The sequence below is a fragment of the Protopterus annectens genome, chromosome 2.part2 (genome assembly GCF_019279795.1).
Source record: "Protopterus annectens isolate FY-2018-M chromosome 2.part2, PAN1.0, whole genome shotgun sequence".
Taxonomy (NCBI): Eukaryota; Metazoa; Chordata; order Ceratodontiformes; family Protopteridae; genus Protopterus; species Protopterus annectens.
This window is the reverse complement of record NC_056730.1, coordinates 48,400,617-48,422,402: the sequence shown is the minus strand read 5'-3', so window position 1 is coordinate 48,422,402 and position 21,786 is coordinate 48,400,617.

The window sequence follows — 21,786 nt, the reverse complement described above, 5'->3', positions numbered from 1 at the left end:
ATCTGTGCTGCACTGGTATTAGACCTACACATATATGTTACTACATTTCTACATCGGATTGGGGGGGCACACCAGACTGTTACTACAGTTCTACATAGGATTGGGGGGGCACACCTGACTGTTACAACGTGTCTACATCAGATTGAGGGGGACACCAGACTGTTGATACAGTTCTACATAGGATTGGGAGGCACATGTAACTGTTTCTACAGTTCTACATAGGATTGGGGGGCACACTTAACTGTTACAATGTGTCTACATCAGATTGGCAGGCACACCTGACTGTTTCTACATTTCTACACTGGATGGGAGGACACACCAGACTGTTACTACATTTCTACATAAAATTGGGGGGGTGCACCTGACTGTTACAACGTGTCTACATCAGATTGGGGGCAACACCAGACTGTTACAACATGTTTACATCAGATTGGGGGGGCAAACCAGACTGTTACTACATTTTTACATAGGATTGGGGGGCACACCAGACTGTTACTACATTTCTACATAGGATGGGGGGGTCACACCTAACTGTTTCTACATTTCTACAAAGGATTGGGGGGGCACACCAGACTGTTACTATAATTCTACATAGGATGGAGGGAGGCACCTGACACTTGTACACATTTGGTATGACTGTACTGGTATGTCAGGTACTCCATTTCATTCTGTATTCAAACCTATCATGCTGACTAGAGACATATCAGTGCACTACAGGTCTTAGGTTTGATTGACCTACATATCAGTTTCTGACTTCTTACCCTTCAGAACTAACATCCCACTGCCTGACCTGATGTAGTTTGTCTGTGTAGGCCTGGGGGTGAGGTTACCCATAGCCATCATTCAGAGACCTTAGCACAGCCTTTGTTTGTGTTTGTCTACACCTGTCCTGCTGGCTGAGACTGTTGTTAGGTATGTGAGCCTCCCTAACTGGCATGTGTGTGTCATATGGACACACATGTGGCCCAGCACATTTCCTGCAGTGAGTTTTTTCACCATGTGTAGTACTGGCTACTATGGTGGCACGAGTATTTGTTACAGATTTCATGCTGCCACTATAGGTGTCTACTATCTGCTGGCATCCCATTCAGCCACCCAATTCCCTTGCATGCTCACATCCATACCATAGATACAAATTACAACACATGCTACTCCATTAGGCAATTGGTAAGAAGAGTAACTTACGTTGTGGGTGTGATAGTATTGAGGATTGTACTCGAGGGCTGCCTATGTCGGATGCACATAGTACACTCCCTATACATGGTTGAGCACAGGTAGTGTCATGTTTGGCATCTCTTTTACTGTATGAGAGAGTCAGAGAGAGGTGTCATTCCCTGGGTCTCTACTGTGTCAGTGTATGTGCTATGCATTGCCTCATTGTCAAGACCAGGGCATACTGGGTACACCTTCTTCTGCCTACTGGGGCAGGCTCAGGTTGTTCCTCCTCCAAGTCACTCTGTGCCTGTGCAAGCCCTGGCTACGATGGGAGGCTATGTGGCCCTGCCCTTTGCTGTTCCTGCTGCAGCTGTTTCCACAGGATCATATTGTGCAGCATGGCACATACGGTGACAATTTGAGTACATGTAGATGGTGAGTACTGAAAGGCTCCACCAGATGTGTCCAGGCACCAGAACCATGACTTGAGCTTCCCAAATACACCTATTATAATTCTGGTCTGTGCGTGTACCTCATTATGGAGTTCTTGTTTGGGTGTGTGTGCATTTCTGATGAGTGTCATCAGCCATGGCACCAGTGCATAACCAGCATCCCCCACTAGGTGACCATAAGGGATGTCCCCAATGGCAAATCTCTGGTACAGCTGTATCAGACATCAGATGTGGGAATTGTGATAGCTTCCAGGGCAGCCAGCCAGCACACACATTCATTATGATGCCCTGGGCATCGAACATGATCTGGCAGTTGATGCAGGGGAAGTGCTTGTGGTTGATGTAGACCCTACCCCACTCACTGGGTGGTGCTTTGATGCATATGTGCATGCAGTCTATAGCACCCACTACCTCAGGGTTGTTATGTTACACATTACCTTGAGAATGAAGACAAATACAGTTCTTTCTCTCTTTCAGTGGTATTTATTAACTACAGTACACACGTGTGGGAGCCTCATGGAAAAGCACCAGGGAGACTCTCAGAATAAAGGAATGCACTAGCTTATATACTGTGAATATTGCTGATGGTACAAAAATATAAAATGAACCAATTAGATTGTTATACAAGACAATTAACCAATCAATGATTTACCCGTAAGCATAAAGCAGTTCACATCATTATATCTCTGGTCAGAGAAAGAAAATGGGATATACTTCTATATAAGGCACATTTCTTGCTTTCAAGCAGACTCTTGTTTTTCAGTAATTTTCCACTACTCACAGTTCATTCAAAGTTCATAGTACACAGTACATCTTAATACATGCAGTCTGTCACGTACTCAATTCCTTCAAACACATGCTTTGGCTGTTCATATTCTACAATCCCCCATTTGATGCTGTGTAAGCATCACCACTTAACCTATCATACATTTGTCCCAAATCTAACATTACCATGTTACTGGTCTTTTCATCATTAGTAAACTTTGCCATGTCAGTGTCTACATTCATAGTTGCAGGCATATAAACCTTAGGCACCTTTTTCCCAGGTTTTGAAGGCATCAATTTCAAGATTAGTGCTTTGATTAAACTACGATAAGAAAAGCAACAATTGCTAATACTGCAAGTAATAAAATCAACTATAACAGTCCACCTCCCCATCCCGAGAACAGGTTGGTTAACCATGCCCATGTTGAACTATCGGCCTCTTTGGCCTCAGAGAGTTTGGAAATTTTTTGAATCAGTTCAAGATGGCTTTCAATTTCATTCTGATTGTTGGGAATAAACGTACAGCACTCCTCCTGGATTAAAGTACAAGTTCCCTCTTTCACCGCTAGAGTGAAATTGAGAGCCATACGATTTTGGAGGACTACAGCTCTCATAGCAGTCAGTCCATCAGTCACTAGTTCTAAGGCAGAAAATGTAGCATTGTTTAATATTTCAAGCTATTTGGATAGCTTTCTCAGTTCCCAAATTGATTTCACTGCTCCATATGCTGGAATAATACCAGCCCATGATATAACGTCATCACCCAAGTCCATATGGGATAGTCCTTTAGTGCCAGCATGAGCAAAATCATGATGATAGATCCATGAAGCATCAACTTGACCTACCAGATTGGTAGGCTTCTTGACCTCTTGAACGTTCCGAATTTTTCCTTGAGGTAAAGCAGATACATGTCTAATAGCTGGGACTAGGTAGCCCAGGAAGCAGCTGCCAGACCAGTTTCCTGGCAGCCATTTATAGGCTTTTCTAACACACACAAAATAACAGTTTTCTACCTTAGTGGTGATATTACTATGTACATAACCTTGTTCAGAATGAAATACCTTTTTATCAATCACTATCAACTGTTGGTATAAAACAAAATCGTTCCTTACCTCTTCATATGTTTTATACATCAGTTTACAAAATGAATTGTAGGCTGTATTACAGTAGGAGGAGTCATTATTACACTTATAGGGAACTGTTATATTACAAAAACTCCATCTTACCATAAATTTACCAAATTTCTGAAAACACACAGTTCCATTTCAACATTCGAGCAAATGTAATGCTATTTTGTCCTTTGAAGTAACTTTTGATGTATCATAAATCGGATTCATCCAGGTTTCATTAGCCCCTAAAGGGACTGTATTTAGCATCAATACCCCATGAACAGTAGGAATAGCAGTGCAGATCCAGCAGTCCGAGACAGTGAGGGATGACACATAAGCACATTTAACAGCTTGGTAGGTGTTGAAAGGTGGATGCCATGTAGCTCATTTGGCATGTAGTGCAGTTGGAGCAGGAAATAAAAATGGCCAGAGTAAAAATAACAAAACAACAAGAATATCCACCAAAATAGCTGTCCAGTACTTTTGTGAAAATGGTGGTTGAATTTGCATAGTATCAGGAGTTTGGGGTTTTCCAAACAGGTAGATGTTAGGCATCATCAGGTGCTGGTACAGTATGGCTTCGAGTACGAGTAGCAATAGGTGGAGAGTCTGGAGTTGAAAAAGGTAAAGGCTGTTGATCTTCGAATGGCACAACCTTTTTGATGTGCGATATGTGAATCTAGGTGGGCGAGCCTTGTAGTTGCACTGCTGATGATGTCGTCAGTAGAACCAAGAAGGGCCCCTTCCAACGTGGTTGAAGTGCTGTTTTTCGAGAGAAATACTTGACGTACCCCCAGTCTCCTGATTGTAGTGCGAAAGACAGGAAAGGATCAGGGATATGTTGAGCCACTGCTACCTGGCAGTGATGAAACTGTAAAAAAGAGACAAGAGAAGTGCAATATACAAGAATATCATGATCAAATGCATCATACTCAGAGAAAGGCGGTGGTGGTGTCATGGGCATACGCATAGGGCGGCCCATGAGGATTTCATGAGTTGAAAGTCCCTTAGTAGGATGTACTTGTGCTCTCATAGAGAGTAGGGCTAGAGGTAAGACCTGTACCTAAGTGAGGCCCATTTCCATAGTAATTTTAGCCAATCTAGTTTTTAGTGTCTGATTCATGTGTTCAGTAATACCTGATGCCTGTGGTCTATATGGACAATGAAATTTTAAGGTGATGCCTAACATTTTACACAATGAATCAATCAACTGAGCAGTAAAATGTGTTCCACGGTCCAAATATATTTGACAGGGAACACCAAAACGAGGTATCAATTCATAACAAAGCTTCTTAGCAACTGAAATAGCATCATTCTTAACACATGGGTAGGCTTCTAACCACCCAGAGAAAACATCAACAACAGTTAAAACATATGTGAAACAAGCACAAGATGGGAGTTCAATAAAATGCCATTGCAAAGCACAGAATGGTCCCAATGGTTTTGGCAGTGGTTGTGCGGGAGCCATAATGCCTTTTGAAATGTTATACTGAAAACAAATGGAGCACGTGCTCAAAAAATGCTGCACAGAAGCAAAAAGTCCTGGGGCAAACCAATCCTTTTGAATTTGTTTTATTAACGCTTGTACCCCTACATGGGCTGGCAAATGATATGCTTTAATAAGAGAATTTAACATGGACATTGGGCAGACGAATCTTTCATCGGAATGTTGCCAAATGAGATCAGAGCATTTAAAACAACCTTAAGCCAGTCATGTTTTTCTTTCTGATTCTGGTACTTCATCCTATAAAGCTTTTAACACTGTGGTATCAAAAGTAACCATTTGTTGCAGAGGCTGCAGAAAATGTCCCTGAACAGTTTGTGAGAGAGCAGCCTGTTTAGCAGCCCAGTCAGCTAAATTATTACCCTTAGTTTCAAAGCAGCCATTGGATTGATGGGCTGCACATTTAACAACAGCAAGTTCAGAAGGTAACAGTAAGTCTTGTAGCAAGTTATTGATATAGAAATGGTTTTTAACAGGTTCCCTAAAAGATGTTAAAACCTCTCTTTCCTTAAAACATTGTGCAGTAGGTGGGATACAGCTCAAAATAGTAGATGGGTTCGGTACAATTGGGAAAATGGGTAAAACAGCTTTGTTGACTTCACATAAGTCCTGGACAAATATGTAAGCTTGTTTGCTAGGTTTTTTTACCGGTAATATTGGGGTATTCCATGGGCTTGTGGTGGGTACTATGATCCCTTGCTGTTCCAATGCAGAAATAACAGGGGCAATATCAGATATAACCTCAGCTGTCAAAGAGTACTGTTGCACTTGTGGCAACCTTGCTCCTGGTTTTAGAGTTATTTTTACAGGGCGAGCTGAGGTAAAAAATCCCACATCATTGTCATGAGTAGTCCACAGGTGAGAGGATAGGGAATGTAAACACCTGTTTCTGTCAAGATCTGACTGGATACACATTGTCTGTAAAGTGATAGTTTCATCTAAGGCTGCCAGGGTACTATCCTGTTGGCCTGAAGGTACTTGGAGATAAACTCCATCAGCTGTGCAAAAAATGGTGGCCCCCATTTTGCAAAGCAAGTCTCTCCCTAATAGATTTAAAGGTGCTGAGGGTCCTATTAAAAATGCATGGTTATCTTGTAGAGGTCCCAAAGTTACTGAGACTGGAATAGTTTCAAAATACTCAATAGGTATACCAGAGACACCCACTCCTCTAGTTATCTTGTCAGAGAGGGGAACATTCATTGTTGCTTTACCAGCTAGCATGGATTTAGTTGCTCCAGTATCAATCAAAAACGGATATGGTTTATTTTTAACTAGTAACATAACATGTGGTCCATCCTGATCCACAGGAATAAAAGAGCACAACTGCTGCTGTTTCTGTTCAGGGAACCTTTATTGTGGTTGCTGTTGATTTGATGGAGTCCAATTAGAATTCCACTGATGCAACGTATCATTGGGTGGGGCAGGTTGTTCAGCTAAATATGGACATTCATTCCTCCAATGGCCTATTTGGTCACAGTTTAAACTCTGTCTGATTACTATAATTCTGGGGTGGGGCCAACTGTGTTTCCTGCCAGTTTTGTCTATTTTGATTTCTGCCCCTTGGCGTCCATCCCTTCCTCTTCCTCGTCCTCGTCCTCTACCTCACTGACCAGGTGGCTGTTCAAAAGCGTTACACATTTGAATTTGTGCTTTTACTGACTTTTCCTGTAAGTCCTTTTCTTTAGCTAAGTGGTCAGATAGGTATTGCACCTGTTGGACTAACTCATGTAATCCTAAACTAGGCCAGTTTAAGCACAATTCCTTTAAATTATCCCTCACCTGGGGGTGTAACCCATCTATGAAAGCAGCTGACAATCCACTCTGTGCCGGTCCTTTGGTGGGCTCTGCATACCTAGAATAAGCCTCAAAGAAGAAACTGTTGCAAAAAAGAGGAAAATCCCAGGATGCAAAAAACTCCCTCACCAGCCTCAGTAAGAAGCTGAGATCCCTCATAAAATCCTCCAAAGCTAGTAACGAAAATAAAATTGCCAAAGATTCCAAAGGCATTCTATAGTTATGTCAGGAATCTAAATGGCAATGCTCAGATCTGCTCTGAGTTACAACAGAATGGCATTAAATATACTTATCCCAAGGATATTGTCAATATCCTGGCAGATTTAGTGCCAACTTCACCCCCCTCTCACCCCCTAAAGGGCCCATCTCAATACCAAAAGATTGCCAAATTCTGATAATCATGACCACACAAGTAGAAACTGCACTCTCCAAAGCTAAGAATACAGCATCCATGGGACCAGATGACATCCCAGGCTGTGTACTACATGAACTACAAAATGAACTGGCACCTCACCAAAGTGGCATGTTTAATCATAGCCTCACCTCAGGCTTCATGCCCACTGAGTGGCGCACAGCTACAGTTATCCAGCTCCACCAGGGAGGATCCACCTTGGAACCCGGGAACTACCGTCCCATCAGTCTGACAAGTCTGATTTGCAAGGGCATGGAACGCATTATCATGGAACTTATAAACAAAGACATGGGCAGCCTTCAAACACAGGACCCCACCCAGTTTGGGCTTGTGAAGGGCCAATCTTGTCTCCTGAATCTGATTGATTTCTTCGAATCAGTCTCCAGAGCTGTGGACGAGGGTAAGGCAGTCCACACAGCCTATCTGGACCTCGCCAAGGCCTTTGACACCATCCCCCACTCTGGAATCATAGATAAACTTACTAAGCTGGGCATAAATCCCTACATCACTTGATGGGTTGCTAACTGGCTTACTGACAGAACCCAGACTGTAAAAGCAGCCGACTCCAAATCCAGCTCCAGACAAGTAACAAGTGGCGTACCTCAGGGTTCAGTCCTGGGACCACTCATGTTTGGCATCTACTTCTCTGAAGTACAGGCCAACACTAAGGAACTCTGGCTAACAAAGTTTGCAGGTGACTGCAAACTGGGAGCCATTATTGAATCCCCAAATGATGTGGATATTCTACAAATGGGCCTTGCAGAAACAGATACCTGGTGCCAGAGCCATGGGCTCAAGCTTAATGCCAAGAAATGTATAGTTACCCCCTTTGGAAAAAACATGTACCCATGAATTACCACATAGGTGACAGGACACTAAGCATCGAAAGTGTGATGAGAGACTTAGGGACACAGGTGGACAGTGGTCTCACTTTCGATAACCACATTGCCACAACAGTCAGGAAATCCTTCTATGTGGCATACCTCATCACTAAGGGCTTTTCATCCAGAAAAAGGAGGTCATTGACCCACTGTACTTATCCCTCATTAGACCCATTATAGAGTATAATGCCCCATTTGGTATGTACCTCACAAGACATCTGCAACAGATGGAAAGGTCACAGAAATACCTCACTAAAAGAATCACAGGCTTAAAGCAGATGCCATATACTGACCATCTAAAAAAACTCCAGCTATACTCTGTGGCATATCGTCTACTCAGAGGTGATCTCTGCTTAACATACAAGGCCATGTCAAACCCTGAGCTGTTGGACATGCTCCACTTAAAGAAATCCCAATCCCTCAGAGCCTCACATTCCAGGGATCTAAACCTTATCATTACAATGATCAAAACATGCTGGAGGGATAGGTTCCTGACCCAGAGACTCCCCATACTCTGGAATAGAATGCCCATACATATCAAGCAGAGCACCTCATTGGCCCTCTTCAAACGGAACCTTGATGATTGGGAGGAAGATAGGAAATTCACCCCGGGGATCATGTCAGTCACCCTGCTAGCAGGGGCCTGGAGAAGTAAATATTGTGGGAAGAAATATCCAGGGAATTGTTATGGCTAGGCTTGCATAGGCCCTAGGGCCGATAGCCTAGTACCAACCTATGACCCTGTGAACCTAAAGGCTTCAATGAGCTGATTTAAATATTTATCTACAGGCTCATTTTCTTTTTTTGACTGATTTAATTTTGAACCAATTAGGGGTAGGCGGGACTATTACGGTGATAGCATCAACGATACGTTGCCTGACTGCCTCAAACCCATTTCCCCCTTGTATATTGTGCTTTGGTATTGGAGTGGGAACATTAGCATGATCTCAGATTTGTTTCATTAAATCAGCTGGGATGGCGTATTGAAGGACTGCTCTAACCTCTTCTATGCTAGGATTTTGCAGACAAATATGTCCTGCTAATACATGCTGGAATTTTGCTGGGTTTGTACGCATGGGTGGGAGTGACTTAGTAATGGCTTGAAAATCAACTGCTGACCACGCCCTAGGTACCACTACAGTTGCCAGTTGTCCCACATCCCTAGCATGCGCTGGGTTTGGAACTTCTCTCAAGGGAAACATTCTGCCATAATCTGATGATTCAGAGTCTGAATCATGATTAAACTTATCAGGGCCATAATAGCCGTCACTATCATCTATCATGGCAGGAAACTGGCCAAAATGTTTTTTTTTCTGATGTAAGTAAAGCCTTCCTTTTTTTTTCCTGATAATATCTAGGCTTATAAGATCTAGGCTTAAAAAACATTTGTGCCTTTGTCTCCTTTTTTATCTTACTACAAGTCATCATGTGTGATGCCTTTTCCTTATCCTGTTCCTCAGTGTCTGATTCACTAGCCTGACCTCCCCCTGCCTGATCTCCGCTCCCAGTACTAGCATGATCCTCTCCCTGCTGGCTACTGCTCCCTGTCGTGGAGCTCACCACTCTTTCCTGGACCGGTGGGGGCTGATACTGCAGTGGGGCTGTGGGAGGTGGGGGAAACCAAGGATTATCAACTTCAGATGATTCAGGTATTTGTAATTTACTTAAGGATTTTACCGGATATAATCCCTTGAAGGCGGTTCCTTTAGTCGCTTACCATCTGCTACATCTAAATTACTTGCAGTATGTTGTAGTTCTTTTAACTGTTCTTTTAATTTTTGCTGATTATCTTTAAGACTACTAATTACCAAATCCTTTTCCCTTTCCTTTGCCTCTGACATCATTGAAAGCTGCCCAACATAACCCTGGTATTTTTCTTCCCTTTTTTCTCAATTTTCCCTGCAAATTTGTCAGAATATTTTTATTAAAACTACCATTTTCTGGGAAGGCCAGATCACCATCATTTGTAGTAAGGGCGATCCACTGAATTAAAAACATGCAACTGTCCCGGGACACAAGAAAAAACATATAACCAGCTGGTGTACCTCTTACTGGCTCTTTTATTATTCCCACACTCGCTCTCATTGTCACGCAGAAAGCTATACTGCATTTTACAGGTTTAGCTAAGACATAGTGTAAACATCGTTTTTCCCCACTCTTGTATCTCCTTTCACACTTATGTCACCAGCGTTTTGTTTTGCACAATCAAAAGCAGAAAAGAAATGCATGCCACTTACCTTAAAACGACTGAATGAGAGAAATCATGTAATTTCTGCATGGTTAAAAATACTAAATCTTTAAAGCAGACAGGTGCAGAAAAATGAAAGAAACACTGCAGAAACAGAAAAATCTGTTATGGGCCCTTTTATTAGCAGTATTTTGTTCAATTCCTGACTGCTGCAGCTTGTTCTCAATTCAGATCCGAGTCACGGCACCAATTGTTATGTTGCACATTACCTCGAGAATGAAGACAAATACAGTTCTTTCTCTCTTTCAGTGGTATTTATTAACTACAGTACACATGTGTGGGAGCCTCATGGAAAAGCACCAGGGAGACTCTCAGAATAAAGGAATGCACTAGCTTATATACTGTGAATATTTCTGATGGTACAAAAATATAAAATGAACCAATTAGATTGTTATACAAGACAATTAACCAATCAATGATTTACCCGTAAACATAAAGCAGTTCACATCATTATATCTCTGGGCAGAGAAAGAAAATCGGATATACTTCTATATAAGGCACATTTCCTGCTTTCAAGCAGACTCTTGTTTTTCAGTAATTTTCCACTACTCACAGTTCATTCAAAGTTCATAGTACACAGTACATCTTAATACATGCAGACTGTCACATACTCAGTTCCTTCAAACACATGCTTTGGCTGTTCATATTCTACAGGGTATTCTGCTATTTGGTGGAAGAGACACATATTGCTGGCCAATGCCTCATGAGTGTTGGGGAAATATACGTGCTCACCGGATGTGCTGACATGCCATCCAGGAACTGGTGGAGTACCCTAGATGCTGATGCATGTGAGATCCCCATGATATCCCCAGTTGGCCTTTGGAAGGTACCTGTGGCTAGTATTCTTAGGCCTACTCATACCTTGGAATCCACTGTGAAGGGTTCCCCTCTGTTAGTTCTGTGTGTTAGGCGTGGCTGGCACAGCTCAACAATTTGCTGTAGGAGGTCCCTGTCCACCTTATAGTGTTCCACTATCTCCAGCTCATGTATCCCCTGGTAGGTTAGCCTGGGTCTGTACACTTTTCTTTGTCTCCTCATGGTGGGTTGGTTGACAGCATTCTCATCCTCACTACCCTCAGCCTCTTCCACATGTTGATGTATGATAGCAACTGTAGCCCCTGTCATTTTGTTGCTTTTGTTTGTTAAAATTTCCCAGCTTGTATACACCAGTGGTGTAGAGTATGTGGGGAAAAAACAGAGGGAAATGTATTTGCATAGTTTATAGTAGTGTTCTGGGCTGGGCTGGCTGGGCTGGTCTGCTGCCTGTGTAATTGACTGATTCTGATACATTTCACCTGCCAGCTATGCTAGTTCTCCTTGATTACCTTCCTACTACTGTTTTCCCTTCCCATTGCCTTCCTGTTTAAGCCAGGGGGTATGCCGCACAAATACAGTGCTCAAATGTGCACAGAGCTGCTATTTCCTGGTTTACCTTTTTTTTCCTTTAATATCCGGTGCAAGGCATGTGCACCCACTTAGGCAATGTAAAGAGTGCTAGGCAGCCACAGACACACCCCCTTGCTTAGCTCTGCTAAGCTAAGGGCAAACACGAGCCACAGGGCTCCAATCTGCTTACAATATGCCTGACACACCCCTCTATGATGTCAGCTAACTCCTAGGCTTGCACCAAGCTATTCCTACACTTACACTGTTGGGTGCTGACTAACATTGAGGGGAAATCTGGAATTCAGTATAATTTCCCTCATTTGCATAAGATTGCCTGCTAATGCCTAGTTACAGGTCCCACACTGAGCATCCCCCCTTAGCAACCACTATTCACTGGCCATGTTGTCTTTTGCCTGCCATTGAGTATGATGGCAAAATAGTAATTTTGGTTAGAATGCTTATTTCAGGTTCTTTTTTTTTTATTTTTGGACCAATCCCATTTGCACGCCACTGCCCAATGTTTAAACAGCTGAAATCAGCTAAAAAAAATAAAAGTTATTTTTGTTAAACTATTTTCCATGCCAATAGCCATATATTTGGCCATTGGCATGCTTTACATGTTATATACACCCTTTATTTGGAGCTGTTGTGGCTCCATTTTGTAGTTTGCAGGAATGTACTCGCTTAGTAACCAAGTACATTTCTGCAGATTATACTACACCTGCACGACTGGCTGTCAGCTTCCTGGATCACAAATTCACCTCATTTGCATGGTTTTCACCTGCAAATGGGGTAATTTCCATACAGGAACTGAATCCATGCTGGAGTAATGCAGGAGCACTCGTGCAAATCTCTGCAGCTTATTCCTGGATTGCACGGCAGACATATTGCTCCTGGAGCTCCTGCACTGTTCCTGCACACAGTGCAGGGCTTGCTGAATAAAGGGGTTAGACTTTTATTGGCTGGGATAACCTTGAAATGTTGCTATTGAAATACCAACACTCAATCCCCCATATTCTCAAAAGCTTGCATGGCGTGCATGATTAGTGTAAGAGGAAATGTTGTCAATATGGCTGCCAAGCGATCCACATATGTGCTCGTTTGATGTGCGCGAGCTCTCTAGCACTAGTGCTGCATGTCCCCAGCCCTGTATGCAAATTACCACATTTGCAGGTGAAAACCATGCAAATAAGGTAAATCTGCCATCCAGGAAGCAGGAAACAAGACTTGCAGGACTAGCGTAATAATCAGAAATGTAGTCGGTTAGTAACCAAGTGCGGTACTACAAAATCCAAAACATAGCTATGACAGCTCCAAATACAGGCTGCATATCATTGAGAAAGCATGCCAATGGCCAAGTATAAGGCCAGTGCATTGCAAACAATACAAAAAATAAAAAAAATCAACCTTTATTTTATTTTAAGCCGGTCTCGGCTGTTTAAGCATAGGGCAGTGGTGCGCAAACGGGATTGGGGGAAAATAGTAAAATAAACCTAAAATAAGCATTCTAACTAAAATCAGTATTCTGCCATGCAAGTCAATGGCAGGCAGAAGACAACCTGGCCAGTGAATAGTGGTTGCAAAAGGGGAGGCTCAGTGTGAGACATGTAACTATGCATTAGCAGGCAATCCTATGCAAATGAGGGAAGGATAGTGAATCCCAGTTTTGCCCAGCATGTGAGGCAGGTCCCAACCATGTAAGAGTATGACTAGCTGAGTGCAAGACTAGGAAGTAGGTGACATCATGGGTGGGTGTGTCAGGCATACTGTAAGCGGATTGGAGCCCTGTGGCTTGGGTTTGCACTTAGCGTAGCACAGCTAAGCTAGGGGGTATGTCAAATCTGCCTAGCACTCTTTACAAAGTGTAATTGGGTGTGCGCGCCGCACACCAGGATTTACAGGAAGAAAAAAAAAGTTAAACCAAGAAATAGCAGCAGTGTGCACATATGAGCACTCTGTTTGTGCTGCACGCACATGGGCTTAAACAGGAAGGCAATGGGAAGGGAAAACAGCAGTAGGAAGGTATTCAAGGAGAACTAGCCTATCTGGCAGGTGAAATGTATCAGAATCAGCCAGTTACACAGGCAGCAGACCAGCCCAACCCAGCATGTGCTTTAAACTAAGAAAACACCTCTGGTTTTTCCCACACTCTACACCACTGGTGTATATAAGCGGGGAAATTTTAACAAACAAACCTACAAAATGAGAAGGGCTGCAGCAGACAACATAGAACAACATGTGCAAGTGGCTGAGGGTGTTGAGGATTTGAATGCTGCCTAACAGCCCACAGTGAGGAGACAGAGAAGAGAGAACAGACCCAGGGTAACCTGCCAGGGGTTACATGAGCTGGAGATAGTGGAGCACTATAGGGTGAACAGAGACCTCCAACAGTAAATTGTTGAGCTGTGCCAGCCACACCTGACACACCAAACTGACCAAGGGAAACCCATCCCAGTGGACACCAAGGTATCTGTAGGCCTAGGTATACTAGCCGCAGGTACCTCCCAAAGCACAACTGGGGATATCATGGGGATCTCACATGCATCAGCACACAGAGTATACCACCAGTTCCTGAATGCCACGTCAGGACATGCCAGTGAGCATGTATATTTCCTCAACACCCATGAGGTGTTGACCAGTAATACGCGTCTCTTCCACCAAATAGCAGAATACCCTGGGGTAGCGGGTGCTATAGATTGCAAACACATATGCATCAAAGCACCACCTGGTGAGCAGGGCAGGGCCTATATCAACCACAGGGGCATCCCCTCCATCAACTGCCAGGTTTTTGTGATGCCCAGGGCATTATAATGAATGTGTGTGTTGGCTGCCATAGAAGCTATGACGATTCCCACATATGGCATCTGATGCAGCTTTACCAGAGATTTGCCAATGTGGACATCCCCTACAGTCACCTAGTGGGGGATGCTGGGTACCCACTGGAGCCATGGCGGATGACACCCATCAGAAATGCACACACACCTGAACAACAACACCATAATGAGGCACACGCACACACCATTCATATAATAGAGCATGTGTTTGGGATGCTCAGGTCATGGTTCTGGTGTCTGGACACATCTGATGAAGCCTTGCAGTATTCACCAGCTACATATACCCAAATTGTTATGGTATGTGCTATGCTACACAATATGATCCTGTGGAAACAGCTGCATCAGGAACAGCATGGGGCAGGGCCACACAGCCCCCCAACAATGCCAAGGCCTGCACAGGCACAGAGCGACCCAGAGGAGGAACAGCCGAGCCTGCCCCAGTAGGCAGAAGGAGGTGTGCCCAGTATGCCCTGGCCTTGGCAAAGAGACAACGCATAGCACATGTACTGACACAGTAGGGACCCAGGGAATGACACCTCTCTCTCTGACTCGCACATACAGTAAAAGTAAAGCTAAATATGACACTAACTGTGCTCAACCATGTGTAGGGAGTGTACTATGTGCATCCGACATAGGCAGCCCTCCAGCACCATCCGCAAGTCTGGCACACCCTCAAGGTAAGTCAATCAACCTACCAATTGCCAAATGGAGTAAAATGTGATGTTAGCTGTAGCTATGGTATGGATGTGAGCATGCAAGGGAATTGGGTGGCTGAATGATATAGCAGCAGACAGTAGACACCCATAGTGGCATCATGACATCTGCAACACATACTGGAGTCACCATAGCAGCCAGTACTACACAGGGTGACAAAACCCACTGAAAGGAAATGTGCTGTGTGACTTGTGTGTCCATATGACCCACACATGCCAGTCAGGATGGTTCATATACCCAACAACAGTCTCAGCCAGCAAGAAAGGTGTAGACAAACCCAAACAGTGCCTGTGGCATGGCCCCAGAATGATGGCTATGGTTAACCTCTCCAGGCCTACACAGACAGACCACATCACAGCAGGCAGTGGAATGTTAGTTCTGAAGGGTAGGAAGACAGACAATAATATGTAGGGCGACCAAAGCCATGATCTGTAGTACACTGGTATGCCTCTAGTCAGGATAATAGCTAGCAATCCAGAATGAAATGGAGTATCTGACATACCAGTACAGTCATAGTGAATGTGTACATGTTTCACGTGTGCCCTCCCACATCCTACATAGTAATGTAATAACAGTTAGGTGTGCCCCCACCCCTGTGTAGAAATGTAGAAATAGTAAGGTGTGCCCCCCCATCCTACATAGTAATGTAATAACAGTCAGGTGTGCCCCCACGCCTGTGTAGAAATGTGGAAATAGTCAGGTGTGCCCCCCCAACCTACATAGTAATGTAATAACTGTTAGGTGTGCCCACCCAACCCTATGTAGAAATGTAGAAATAGTCAGGTGTGCCCCCACCCTACATAGTAACGTAATAACAGTCAGGTGTGCCCCCCACTCCTGTGCTGAAATGTAGAAACAGTCAGGTGTGCCCCCCCCACTCTGCAGAAATGTAGTAACAGTCAAAGCCAAATGATCGATGGATACTCTGCAAAGACAGCATGCTACCTGTTGGTGTACAACACAAAGGTCAGTATTGCAGCACAAACTACCTGGACATGATCCACAGATTCAATACCGATGGCCATACTGGGCATGCTAACACACTGAAACACATGAAGGCCATGACTGCAAACATCAGTGGACCAGACATATCTAGCAGTTGCAGTTGTTAGTGCAGACAGTCATCAGTATGCACCACTCATGCCTTGCACACGCAGTGGATAGGAAAACAGACATATATCTCAGGACAAAACACTATAATAAGCCAAAGGTAGACATACATAGATGTGTGGAAGAGGGTCACTGCGACAATGAGCCATCCAGGCCTGTCCCACCCAGCACACAGCCAAAGGGTCCCAAACACATGAGGTGCAGATGTCACTCACTGCAGATACTAGCCACCAGTATCAGTTCACATTACAGACTATGTGGTGCACGTGCCAGCTGTGCAACATGACTGCACAGGGAAATAGTCATATAGCACCTCTATGCACGTACCTGTGACATATGACCCTGTGTGTGCCCGCATGTGGTGTGTCAACCCGTACATGAATGGTTTATGGCCCATGCACACATCTCCTTCCCCATAGCCCTACTATGACAAACCTGCTGAGGTAATCCAATGTGAAATACACCTTTGGGAAGGCTGTACCCTAGTAATCTCCGTGGCGCGTCCCATAACTGTATACTGCTGTAATGTGATAAACTAGTTAACTAGGAGTTCTAACCCCAGACTTAGTAACTGTGTGTGTGCGTTAATGTGCATGTCTGTCTCTGACTGTGTAGAGAACAATGCTTTTTGGTGTACTCACACTCCTCACAATTCATATACTCAACTTTGGCAAGGCTGCTGATGTCACCCACCTACAACTACAACTTTGGAAGGTTGCTGCCTAATAATCTCCTTAGCATGTCTTATAACTGTGTACTACTGTAGTGTGATAACGTAGGTAGGTGTTCTAACCCCATACTTGGCAACTATGTTTGCGTGTCTGTCTGAGTGTGTAGAGAGCAGTGCTTTTTGGGGTACTCACACTGCTTACAATTCATTTACTTAACTTTGGCAAGACTGCTGATGTCACCCACCTAGAAATACACTTCTGGGAAGGCTGCTGCCTAGTAATTGCCATAGCACATCCTGTAACTGCGTACTTCTGTAGTGTAATGAAGTAGTTAGATAGGTATTCTAACCCCAGACTTGGCAACTGTGTCTGTCTGATTGTGTAGAGAGCAATACATTTTAGGGTACTCACACACCTTACAATTCATATACTCAACATTTGCAAGGCTGCTGATGTCATCAACCTAGAACTACAACTCTGGGAAGGTTGTAGACCAGTAATCTCTGTAGCGCATCCGGTAACTGCGTACTACTGGAGTGTGACTTAGAACTGTGTTCCATCGCCACCCATGGCAGTTCTGGATGTTTTGTGTGTGTTTGAATGTCTGTGTACAGAGCAATGCACCATAGGCTAGTCACTCGCTGTACATTTCAAATGCCCTACTTTGGTAATCCTGCTGATGTCATTCATTGTGAAATGCACTTTGGGGAAGGAGGACACCAGTAATCCCCGTGGTGTGTCCATAACAGCTCCATGCTGTAGTGTGATATAGACCTCTGTCAGGGGTTCTATACCCACACATATCAGTTGTGGATCTTTTGTGTGTCTCACTGTCTGTGTAGGGAGCAATGGATTTTAGGCTAGTCACTTGCAGTACATTTCAAATGCTTTACTTTGGTAATCCTACTGATGTCACTCCTTGTGAAATACACCTTTAGGGATAACAATCTCTAATAATCCCTGTGGTGCATCCTAAAACAGCCCCATGCTGTAGTAACTATGGAGTGATATCAGTGGGCTTCGGAGGGCATGTCACCCTCCCCATCTGTCCAATATGCACGTACATGCAGACAGTGCACCTCCCCCATGTTCACCAATGGACACTTGCACCACCTGTGATGCCTTCACATGTGACCCACAACAGACATACCATGCCTGACAATATGCCCTGTATGGACAGATGCCACTGACACCAGGGAATGCTGTTAGCATGCTATAAATGTAGGTGCAGGGTAAACCTGCTTGCTGCCCATTACCAGTCCCTGCCACAGGTGGGCAAGACTGGCACATCTGATGATAATCTGTGTTCACAAAATGGGCCAGATGCATGCATGTGGGAGGTGTGCACATCCTAGACACCATCTATGTCATGGGCTAAGGAACACATATATGGCAAGCGATGCACAGCATTGGCCATACACAATAGTCACCCAGGTGACTGGATGGGGATGCAATACCCACTTGTGTGGGAAAATGCAGAAACTACAGCCCTGAGCCACAATGCAGACCATTGTCATGTAGCCTGATGCCATGGTATACCCATCGCCAACCCTTGTATAGCCTGCTGGCACAGTCGCCCACCACACACACGTGCAGACATGCACCCATGCATGTCAGTACTGGCACTCTGTGTGTTTGCATGTGTGTTGTATGGTGCGTATGTCCACATCCACAATCACTACAACCGCCATGGGCATACAGAAACATGCTGTCTGATGTCTGCCACCTCTTCATAATCTTTGCCCATACAACCTCCATATGACCCATGTGGTGCATGTGATACCTGCACAGTGATGTGTTGTGGCAATCCCACCACTGATGAGTTGTACTCCTGGCCCTGCCACGTGTGTAAATGTGTGTGCGTCCATGTGAGAGTGTGGCTGTGTTGATGCTGGAAACTGTTCATGCAGACTGGCACGTGTATGTCACCTACCATATAGCTACCATATCCCTGTTGCAGATGTCACTCACCATCACATATATATTCTGAGTGCTGCATAATAAGTAACTCATGTGGCACATCCAATAACTACATCGAACTATGATAGCACTACATAGTTGTTGGGGATTTGATACCCTGTGCCAGTAGGTGTGTGACACAAACATGCTTCAGTTTTACTCTCCTACCCCTCCCTGACTTGTATTTGCCTCTGTCTGCCTCTCCCACTCCCTCTCTGGTGGATCTGGAGACCCACACCTGCTTTGCTTAGGCATCAGCATGTGTATTTTAAGTGATGCTCATGATCAGATGATGGCCTCTGCACAAATTGCAGCCCTCCCCTGGCTGGTTGCATGTGGAATAGCTGTGGTAACATTCCCATAGCCATTTGCATGGAAACACACTCCAATATCTAGGAACATCATGGTGGTGTTGGCCCTTTTCATTCACTGTGAGCAGGAACTAGATCTGTTGTTTGGCAAAAATCATCTCAGATGGATGGGGATTTACCTCTAACAACATACACTGTGGAAAGAGGGCAACAAACAGGAGGGGGAAGTGCCGGACCTGACTACAGACTGTAAGTGCTGCTATACTGCATTTGGAGTAATGTTGGGTTCACAGTGTTTGTCTGGATATGGCTGTCATACATGTCTCAATACCTGCCATGTCAGTTCCATGTTTATGATCCCCATCTGCAGGGTCATCTGCAGACTGGGCAGAGTTGTGCCTTTTGTTTCATATGTTACCAGCGGAGCATCTATCTGTGGACTGCAGAAGATAATGTGAGGATTACAGTCTGTAGATAGTGAAGGTCATGACAGTTACTGACTTCATATCCATCTTAGGACATATGTTGCAACAAACCCCATTACAACAGTAAATGTATGAGGTTATCACAGCAACATGTCAATATTGGCCCTGTGTATGTGCTCACAGCCACACCTCTGTCAACCTTTGTACATATGTCGTGCAGGATGTGGTGTATATATGCTGTATACCATAATTAGTGTCATCATATCTGATAACAAGCCAGTGATATATCAGACTGCTACCATATTATGTACATTAGGGGTTATATTTCATGACATAACCTGGACATTCTGTGGATGTTTGTACAGTATTGAGGTCTGTGTACTTATGGTGAATGTCGACAGTGTGTGTATTGTTAATATGTACTTTAGCCTGTGTAGAGACTGTGGTAGATGTAATTGTTCTAGTTCCCCTCCTATCTGATGTTACATGCTGCCCCATTGTATGGTACCATACTGGCATACATGTTTGTAGGGGCATACACACACATGTCCCATACCACAGACAGCCATCAGACCAAACTGTGTAGCAGCCCAGTATATGTAGGGTCAGTCTGTGAGTGGCACACATGAGGATGGTGTAGAACAGATAGGCCATATACTGTAATATTATGCTAGCTTACCATATGTGGTTGTGGCTGTGTTCACATTGGTTGTGGTTATGCATTTTCACACAAGTGTATCTTACCCTGTGCTATGACATGCCTGTTGAGCCTGCCATATATGCAGGTACATGTGCATTCCCCCCATAGGAGATGCAGGCCAGTGCTGAACCAGTCTGCCTGTAGCCTGCACAGTGCATTGTTACATGCTTAGCAGCTTAGTGTACTTACCAGTGAGATGTTATGTGCAGATACTTGCCAGATGTACTGCTGCCAGGCCTCCCTTACAAGTCATGTATGTCAGACAGAGCAGTGGGATGCTGTACAGATGTATGCCAATATCTAGTGGGTAGTATGTGGCCATGGCACACGTATACCAGTGGTCATTATGTGTCAGGCCAGACAGGAGTGTGTGAATGCATAACCTATGGTGGCAAATGTATACCAGTCGTTATGTGTTATACCCATCTACATGGCTGTCTACATCCATATTGTCAGGCATGGAACACATGTTGTGCACTAAGGGCTTATACCTCTGGACTGTACATGGTGTGTCAGAATTTCCACATATATTGGCCAATATCTCTACTACAGTCCACAGGGGCATTACATGCTAGCAGCGGTACTTTACAATGATGTCCTTAGGATGTCTGTCAGTAGCCAATGGCACACATGTTATAAGTCGATGTGACCTCCCACACACACACCATGTCTGTGAAGACAATCCCAATGACAGTAGCAATAGTCTACTAATATACCTGCTATACATACCTGACATCCCCTTGCATTACGACTTTGGGACTTTAGAGGCTGGGGTAGGGCTACACTCTATGTCCAGGACATATGGTGGAAATATATGCACATATACTTATCCAGATAGCCATATATATATATATGATTACACATGTGTAGTACTGCAAATTACCACTGCCTTGACACCCACCCACTATAAATGCCTACATCATATGGGCGTGGTCCCTTTTCATTTCCTGTGTGATGGACATCCTTCCTGTGTGTGGGCATCAGTGTTACAGACAGCAGGTAGCAATACCTTTTACAGGAGAACTGGCACACTCAGGGCAGCCACATATTTGTAGGAGGATCAGGAACAATAGACAGACTGTGAGTAGAGTTGTGTTATGCTTTGTATAGTACTGGTGTTACAGGGTGTGTGTGTGTGTGTGTGTGTGTGTGTGTGTGTGTGTGTGTGTGTGTGTGTGTGTGTGTGTGTGTGTGTGTGTGTGTGTGTACATACTAGTTTACCTTGGAATGCAGTCTGTCTGCATAGCTCACAAATGTGGGCCTACCCTCTTGCTGGGCAGAGGTATGCCTATCATGTTTTGTCTGTCCACCACACAGGTCCTGTGTCAGATATTACACTGGCAGTATGTGTGTGTT